This window comes from Cornus florida, unplaced genomic scaffold (assembly GCF_030987335.1).
Source record: "Cornus florida cultivar Cherokee Brave unplaced genomic scaffold, ASM3098733v1 CherokeeBrave_3.0.0_Hap2_Chr04, whole genome shotgun sequence".
In the NCBI taxonomy this organism is placed as follows: domain Eukaryota; kingdom Viridiplantae; phylum Streptophyta; class Magnoliopsida; order Cornales; family Cornaceae; genus Cornus; species Cornus florida.
Window position 1 is genome coordinate 12,690,220 of NW_026775574.1, and position 9,561 is coordinate 12,699,780.

At 30.9% G+C, this 9,561-nt stretch overlaps 1 long non-coding RNA gene across 1 annotated transcript; it reads left to right on the top strand.

Moving 5' to 3' along the window:
* The first annotated feature begins 4,413 nt into the window (after positions 1–4,413).
* LOC132302743 (uncharacterized) lies at positions 4,414–9,561 on the top strand. Its single transcript, XR_009480913.1, has 2 exons — positions 4,414–5,206; positions 9,136–9,561. It is a non-coding gene; the product is annotated as an uncharacterized LOC132302743 (long non-coding RNA).

The following is a 9,561-nucleotide window of genomic DNA, read 5'->3' on the forward strand; positions in this document are numbered from 1 at the left end:
TTATTCTCCTCATCAACTTTATATTGAAAAGGAGAACATTGAACAAGTCTCCTCGTACAAGTCTTGTAAGAATAAAAATGTCTAACTTAGTTTGTAGAGAGTTTACAAATAACTACCAATAAATACTAAATGCAAAATTTTAAAAAAATTAAGCGTTTCCCAATGTAGTTAAATTCTACAAAATATTATAATATGTAACATCAGAATATGCTCTTTTTATTGCCACCATTATTAAGCCTAGCAAACTTTTGGAGTTATAATTTCTGATTGAAAGAACTTTCACGAAATCAAACTCTATTCTGAAAATAGTTTTAATTTTACGACTTGCTCATGAAGTACATAATCTAGTCTGCTTCTATTATATCATCAAGCAATCAAAATAAACAATTTTTCTTGGATTGCTATTCATTTCATTAGTAACTCTTATATTACAGAAATACTGTTAATTTTTCATCTGTAGAAGGATTTTGATCATTATTATTCTTTATTGATAAGACATCTACTATTATGTAAAGTCATGTCAAAACATCTGAAAATATATATATTTTAAAAAAAAAAAAAATTATCTAGCATTCTTTATGTAAGATAATTTATGAAATTTCAAATTTATATTTAAATTTTTTAATTCTCCAACCAAAAAATATAATTTTCCCAATAAAATAAATATAACATCTGCAACATATGAATTTTTTTTTGGAAAAATTACGACATAAAGTCACGAGTACTTTGTATGTTTAGGTAGGTTTTTGTTTGTAAATAGAAGTCCATATATAAATTATTTTGTGAATAAATTAATAATGTTGATGTAGAAAATGCGTGGAAGTCTTTTTGTTTACCCATAACCTTTTCATTCCAATTTTACCTCTAAAAAGTAAAAACTGATTTTTACAATTCATTTAAGAAAAATAAAATTGTATTATAATAAGAGCACTGATATGACGATATTCAAGTAACATCCTAAAATTTAAAGTATTTATTTATTTATTTACGGTTGTCATTACAAAACAAAAAGAGTTATATTGTGAAATGTTGGTAGTGGTTATGATTTGTCTGATTCTTTATAAAGACAAGATTCGACGAAAACAAATCGGAACTCTTCCTCGTCTACCAAAAAGGCGTGTGATTTATTGAAATAAATACCGAATCTTACGTGGCTTTATTCACGTCAAATAATTTTTCTTTTTTCTCTCCCTTCCTCTTGTTTCTTTACCAATTATTCTTATACATCCCCTCTTGATATACATATATCCAAAGCATTCTAAAGACAAAATCCAATATTTTTATCCTCGCTCATTTTTCAAGATCACCTACTTTTCTTTATTCATAAATCTTTCAAGAATAAATCTTTTCAACCAATATATGGAGAAGATTTTTTTTGTTAAGTAAATATCCACACAAGAGTTGCCATTACAGAACACATTAATTTCTTTCGGGATAAAAAAAAAAAAGAAGAAGAAGAAGAGAAACGATGAATCTTCTCAAAGTAACAGTTGCAGCTTTTATTTTTATTTTTTTTTTTCTTTTTCTTTTTCTCTCCATTCCTCTTCGTTTTAGTACCTAACTCTTTATCATCGATCTTTTCTCTCCTAATTTTTCCTTTTTCTCTCCCTTCCTCTTCATTTTAGTACCTAACTCTTTATCATCGATCTTTTCTCCTAATTTTTCCTTTTTCTCTCCCTTCCTCTTCATTTCTCTACCAATTCTTCTTATACATCCCCTCTCTTGATATACACATATCCAAAGTATTCTAAAGAAAAGATCAAATATTCTTTATCACCTACTAGTCTCTATTCATAAATCTTCCAAGAATAAATCTTTCCAATCCTAGATGAAAAATATGGAGAAGCTTTTTTTTTTTTTTTGGTAAGTAAATATGCACACAATAATTGCCATTACAAAACACATTAATCTCTTACGGGAAAAATCTCTAAAATTGGAAAATAAAACTCTACTTTTTCTTTTACTTTTTTGTTCTGTTTTGGTTTTGTGCTTCTGTATTTTTTTTTAAAATTTTATCTTCAATTTTGCGAAATCAAAAAGAGAAACAAAACCAAAATCAAAGATAAAATTGAATACAAAAGAAAAATTGAGAATTAGAGGAAGAGAGGAGAGAGAAGGAATGAGGTAGGAGTTATGTTTTTAAAAAATAATCTGACGTGACTGAACCACGTTAAGTTCGACCTTTTATTCGGTTGTTTGGTTTGGTTTTTTTATCATTTTTCAAAAGTTAAAGAGGGTGTTTATGCAACTTAATTTGTATGGAAAAGAATGTTTTTATGTTCAGAATAGAAGTTAAAGAGGTTGTTTATGCTCTTTTGTATGGAAATTAATGTTTTTATGTCAGCAACAATACAAGCCTAAGCTTATGAAAATATTGATCTTGTAACAGTTAAATAAAAATAGCATAGATTTCGCACAAATTCGTAATTTAAAATTAATTTTAGTTTTGTCGGGTTTAATATTGTATTCAAAAATAGTAATTAAACACCCTCTTTAATTCCTATTTTGACAGACTAAGGGCTAGTTTGGTGTGGTAGAATGAATTAGAATGGAATGGAAATAGAAGTGGGAATGGAATGAGAATGGAATAGAGTAGGAATTGTGATTCCCATTCTCTTGTTTGATTGCAAACATAAAATGGAATGTATAAAAGTAAAATAATAATTTTCATTTATTTGTTTGGTTGGACTAAAAATAAAAATGGATTAAATTTATAATGTTTTACCTTTTTCATCATTTATATTGTTTTCTCCAAATTATTTTTATCATTAATAAAAAAAAAATTAACTAAAAAATTAAGATTAAAATTTTCCAATCCAGTGGATAGAAACAGGTATGTAAGAATGAAATTGGGGCAATAGATAGAGAGAGAATGTAGAAACTAGGCAAGTGAGGTGTTAGAGATTGGGGCGAGAAAAGGCGATGGAAAGAATGGTGATCCGATTTGGAAAGAATGGTGATCCGATTTACAAACTTCAGTGCGATTGGGTGAGGACGGATCTGATTTGGAAAGAATGGTTTCAGCAATTCTTTCACAAAATCAATGAAAAAGCTTATGTAAACAGATTTGGAAAGTATCACGAAAAAGTTTTAGATCTTCTTTTTTTGTTTTATTTATTTATTTATTTATGTATTTTAACTTACCAAAAAACAAAAAAGCTTCAGATCTACTTTTGATTTTTTATTGTGTCTTGGTCCATCACTTTGAAGTTCAAGATCAGGAGGTGGGTTTGATGGAGGAGATGATGATGCCGGTGGTGGGTTTAATGGAGGAGATGATGACGCCGGCGGTTTGATGGAGGAGGTGATGATGCCGGCGGTGGGTTTGACAGAGGATGTGATGATGCCGGCGGTGGGTTTGACAGAGGATGTGATGATGCCGGCTATGGGTTTGATAGAGGTGATGATGCCGGCGGTGGGTTTGACAGAGGATGTGATGCTACCGACGATTTGTTTGATGGAGGAGATGGTGATGCGTGGGTTTGTAATTTGTTAGGTTTTATTTTTAAATATTTTTTTAGTTTGTATTTTTCTAAAGTTGGAATGGAATGGTCATTCCTTTTGTGAAAAGGTGGAATGATTTTAATGGAATGGCCATTCTCTAAGAATGGTGGAGAATGACGATTCTAAGTTTTTAATTGGATACCAAACACAAGAATGGAATAAAAACCATTCCATTTCACTTTCTTTGCATTTCATTCCACCACACCAAACTAGGTCTAAATCTCTTTTAAAAGGAATCAGTGAAAGATGTGACAATTTTTTTTCAAAAAATCCCTAACTAAAAATACATATTATTCTTCTTTCCTATCAAATGGAGATCACCACTACTCCATTCCACCAAATTGTAGGTCACAACTAGAAGCTAATAAAGAGACTTGTTTAGTAATAATTAATTATTATTTTTTATTTTTGTTTTTTGCAAGACAATAATGTTAATAATTAGTGGTGAGGAAGGTGCAAAGGCTCGAAGTCAAGTACCAAGATCAACGGCGGGATCAATCCTACCGCTTGCACTAGGAAGATGTTCGCTTAGGAATAACTAATTGCGAAAAGAGGGCACAATCAACGCCCATGGTTATAAAGCCATTGGGACCTAATCCACCGTGAATGTGCAGAGCCCTCAGGCTGGGGCCCAACGAGCCATTGCACAATAGTGTGTTCAAATATCAACATGGTGGAAGAGTTTTACCTTTTTTTGGTAACTGGTGCAAATGAAAATTTATTTTAAGATTTTAACAAAATTATTTTGAAAAAAGTAGTGATACCCACATTGAATTGCATAATCAAATAATTTTTAATCGGTTATTTATACCAAATATAACTAAGTGAAGGGTTCCACTTCCTTATTTGTTGCATAATTGACCAATTAAAAAAAAATAATTCTAGCCATTCACTACAACTATTTGATACGAGAGTCATTTTCCTTTTGAGAATTACCAACAGAGCTTTTGACTGAAGTTGAATTTGTAATTTTTAAAATTATCTTTTTAGTAAAGGTTGATTATTTTAGGTAACTTTTTTTTTATTACACAATTTCGTCCTTTTTTATTTTTATTTTTATAAAGACAATTACATTCATTCTTTAATAAAATTGCTATTATCAAATATGGTAACATTCTTTTAAAGGGTACTCCTATTATGATAAATTTAGCAATATAAGTATATTTTTAAAAAAAAAAATTATTAGCAAATAAATTTAAAAATATTTAAATTGTGAATTTTTTTTATTACTGTGAAGGCCTTTGTAATCCAGTGGTTATGTTGTTTCCCATTGTACTTGGAAGTAGGGGCGTAACTTAGTGTGGGCTAACCTGAGCTATAACCTAGGTCCAAAAAAAAAAAAAAAAAAAAAAATTAGTACTACTATTTTTTATCAGTCATAGTCCAACCCAATCAGTCATAGCTTAGCCCATGCCCAAGCTCAATCCAGAATAAAGCAAAAAAACAAATGGGCCAGCCCAGCAATGAGCAAACCAAAGTTACAAAGTACAAGCCCATCTATCTGAAAACCTAACTATTATGGTGTTGGAACATTCCCATTTGCCTACCTTCCCAAAAAAAAAAAAAAAAAAAAAAGATACCCATCTGGCTCTGGGTCATCTCTCTGAAAACGCAGGAGCCGCAGGAACATTCCCATCTGCCTCTGGGTCAGCTCTATGAAAATGCTTCACAGCCTAGCAAACCAACGATTGAAGCCTCGAAGGTACATAGATAATTCCATTTAATTGTTTTATTTTCACTGCTTTGCCTCTGTGAATATGTGATGATCCTCAGTGTATGTTTTTGTTTTTGGATATTGCCTTTTGATATGTAAACAACAAATTGATTGGATTAGTGTTGGAATTTGGAAATTAAGGAAGAACCTTAACTTAGTTCTTACTTCAGCTTTTACCCCCCAAAGAAATTATACCCATCCAGATCAATTTTTTATTAATTTGATCAGAGTTGCCTCATGGTCCTTTGCGGAAATGCATCGCCATTCTCTCCTCTAGTCCAATTAATTCCTCTTCTAGTGACTTTCAACTAAGAGATTGGTTTAAAATTCATAAATCATCCTTATTTACAATGAATTATGTGAAGACTTTCTTGAATGTTTCCATTAAAGATTGATTTATTAATTTTTTTTTTTTTTTTTTTTTTTTTTTTTTTTTTTTTTCATACCATGTTCGTGAATGTTTCCACTAAAGATTGTTTTATTTATTTATGTTGGAGTTGGGTTTTTTTTTAAGATTTTTTTTTTTTTTTTTTAATTCTCACAGTAAATACTAAACTAGCTCTTAAGTCTTAAATATATAATCCCTATCTATAGGCAAAGGATCCCGAAAAAAACTAGCAGAATGAGTTTGGATAACTTTTAACCATCATGTGAAAATAAATAAATAAACAAATAATTAAGCAATCAAATCAAAGAAAATCAGACTCGAAAACTCACTTATCTAAATATTTTATATTCTTATATGGCTCCTTGAACGATAGGGTGAGACAGAGTCAAAGTTCAGTGTACATTGTTTCAAATATAGTGGATTGGTTTACTTTAGATTACACCGTCCACAAATTTTTTGCAGCGTAAACAGTTGACGTATTTTATCAACTGGGGTTTCCTCGTTAAAAATCCTGGTGTCATCTCTAACTCTTTACTTTGCTTTATTTTATCCTGCATGAGATTAATTTATTAATTGTTAAAATAAGTAAAGTTAGAAAGACACAAATCTATTTCTAAAAATACAAAACTTTCTAAATATTTCACTACGTACAACTCACAATACCAAACTTGTCCCAACTCACAATAATTATAGAATAACCGTCTCATAACCTTAAACATCAATATAGGCATTAAAACAATTCATTCCAAAATAGCAACATGGTTCATGTTTGCTTTAATGGCAATTACAATACTTAAATTTACATCAAAATAATACCAAAAGAATATGCTTACAAGTTAGGGCTCATAATACCACAATTACAATACTTTACAAAAGAATACTAGAGCCTAAGCATTGAATTACAAAAGTCTACAAAATGTACCAATTAACCTTAACTAGGCTTGTGAGGGTCCATCGTTAATTACTTCTTTGCCAAAATGATAATAAAAGGGTGAGCACAACGGCTCAGTAGGAGGTGCCTAAAACATACTCCTTAATGATTCCGTGAGTCACACACAAATCATAGAATATAGAAAAGAGGGTCATGCTTATATTAGGAAAAATAGTCATCATCACACAATCCAAGTCCTATGAATGCAATGAGAGGCAATGCCAATGTCACTTCCCATTTCCAAAATCATTTCCAACACAATATTCGTTAAACCGTTAATGTTATCCGACCCGAGGTGACTCCCTAGCGCCACAAGAGAAGGATTGGCTAACCTTGACGTACCTAAGTTAAATCCTTAGCGTCATTTGAGACCTAGGTAACTCAACCACGCGTAAGGCAGTCTTCCTACATCCCCTCTAGGTTCCATTAATGCCACGGATACAAGGTGATTCTTAACCGTTCGATTTTCGCAAACATTCTTTCAAAATCCTTCCCAAATCAATTTCTCTTTTAAAAAAATAATTTCCAAACTCACCCAATGCCAATGATATCAGTGGCGGAGGCAGCATGTGCCCACTATAATTTTTTATTTATTTTTATACATATATTTGTAAAAAATGATAGAATCCCCCCCCCCTCCTGAAATTATTAAAATGATCTCTTTATTCCTGAATCTACTAATTTTTATTATATTTTATTTTATGCGTATAATTTGTAAATATTTATAAAATACCCTCATAAAATTTATAAATTATCCCCATAAAATTATCTATTTCTAAAAACGTCTTTAATTCTTTATTCCTTTTCCTTCTTATTCTTCAAATTTCTTTTTGCCATCTTAAAAAACTTTTGCATTCTCTTTCTACAATTAAAATCTATTTTTTCCTTCAAAATTCTCTCATATTTTTTTCTTTTTATTTTATTTTCTTCTTAAATTTTTTTTTTTTTTCTTAAAAATTTATTTTTTCTTGCACTCATGCATAATTTATGTGCAATAACCCTTCTTTTTCTTTTTTTAATCTTCTCATGCATTTTTTATTCACTTATTCTAATGCACTGTTGTTACACTATTATATTTTCAACATGCTTGAAAAAAAAATATTTTTTCAATGTTAACATGCTCCCCCTGAGCCAAATTCCTGACTCTGCCCTTGAATGATATGAACGTGTCATGCATTGTACCATCATGTCAACATAAGGTTCACAATTCATTATGTCATACTCACATGCTTAGGCAACAAGTTGATAGTATAATTCCAACACAACCAAATTCAAAATCATGACATTTTAAACATATATGTAAATCATAAAGCAATGTCAATAAATCACATAATCTCTCAATAATTCATATAAGCATAAATTCAACGCATTTTGGCACATAGGGCATATATATACTACCATTACCATCACTATCATGCTTCATAATTGACATTTATATAAGTAAGGCATTATTACAAGAAATTGATTCACAAAAATTAAAGATAATGGGTTTTAGAAACACTTACCTCAAGAAGATGAGAAAAGCCCAAAAAATTCCCCCGAAATTCGAAAATCGAAAGTCACCTAATTGAAATTTTACTCCGATCAAATCGTAGCCCTCGTCGAGCTCTTTAATTTTGCTTTCAATGTCAAGTTCAATTCAACAAGAAAGAAGGTGAAATTGGAGCTTGAAAGTGCAAGTTTAGAGAGAGAGAATTTTAGAAAGAGAAGGATTTTCCACGGTTGAAGAAGAAGAAATGGCCCCAAATTTTTTGAAAATATGACATATATGCAATGGTTTAGTCAACGCAGGTCCTAGTTGACCCTAGAAATGTCAATAACGTCTTTTCATGCCTATACACATAATAATCATGCTACCAATGTGCAATTAAGCATACAACCACATAATTATGCTCCAAATAATAATTTATAAAGAGCAATGAACCCGAAAAATAATCTCGAGTACGAAAAATTCGGGTAAGGGACCCACCCGGGACCTCCTAGCCCGAAAATTTGAAAAATGGAGAAAGGACTAGAAATGCATTTGTAAGAGTTCTAAACTAAAAGAAATGCCCCAAACCTCACTTGGAACCTCGTGACACGCTAACCGGTGCGTGCCACACAAAACGAGACGATAAATAAAATAATCCAAAAAATGAAAAATTATTTGTTCTGTTTTTATAGGAATAAGCAAACTTACTTCAAGGTTTAAACTCTACGTTCTTGAAACTTTATGTTCATTTTGTATAAATCATTGCACAATAAGGAAATTAATTGAAATTACTTCATTTTCCTTATTTTTTAAGCTTTACCCATATTTATATTCTTTAGAAGTTACTCAAAAATATAGTTTTTGAAGTTTTAAATTTGGATTTTAAATGCTTAAAGTGTTGGAGAACCTTTTATGAGTTTTGCTTATAAAATTATGATGTCTTTGGCATTTTAACATTTTAGATACTATGCAATTTTAGCGGAGAAATTTGTTCTGTGATTTTTTATTTTTTGAGTTGAGTAGCAACACAAATTTAGAAACACTAGTTATTGGAAAGAAGTGATATAGATAAATAGAGCATATCCATGCAATCAGGTAATGAAAAATTTCAAATTTATTATTTCTAGATTTGGTCTGATTGGTACTATCTGAAGAGCGAGTATGAAGAGCCGAGGTCTGAGTTTGGATCTGGGCATAGGCGGAGGCTGGAGTTCTTGATCTCTTAGATTATGTGGAGGAGTTCGTTGATGGTGGAGGTGAGCTAATCGGTGGTGGACTTGCACCATCATTATCAACTTCCACCATTACCATCCCTCTCTTCGGCCCGGTTCTCATCAATCTCAGTTTCCAAGACCTCGCCGCGGATATTAACAAGCGGGAAACCATCAAATGATGAATTGCCGTTGCTCTTTGTTGCTGTATATCAGTATATGTGTATGTAATGTGTATATAATTGTCTGTGACTAGATAAAAGGGTGTTTTTGTCTTTTCCATTCAACTCTAAATTTTTTATAAATATTAGTAATATATAATTGATTAGTAAAATTGTAAAA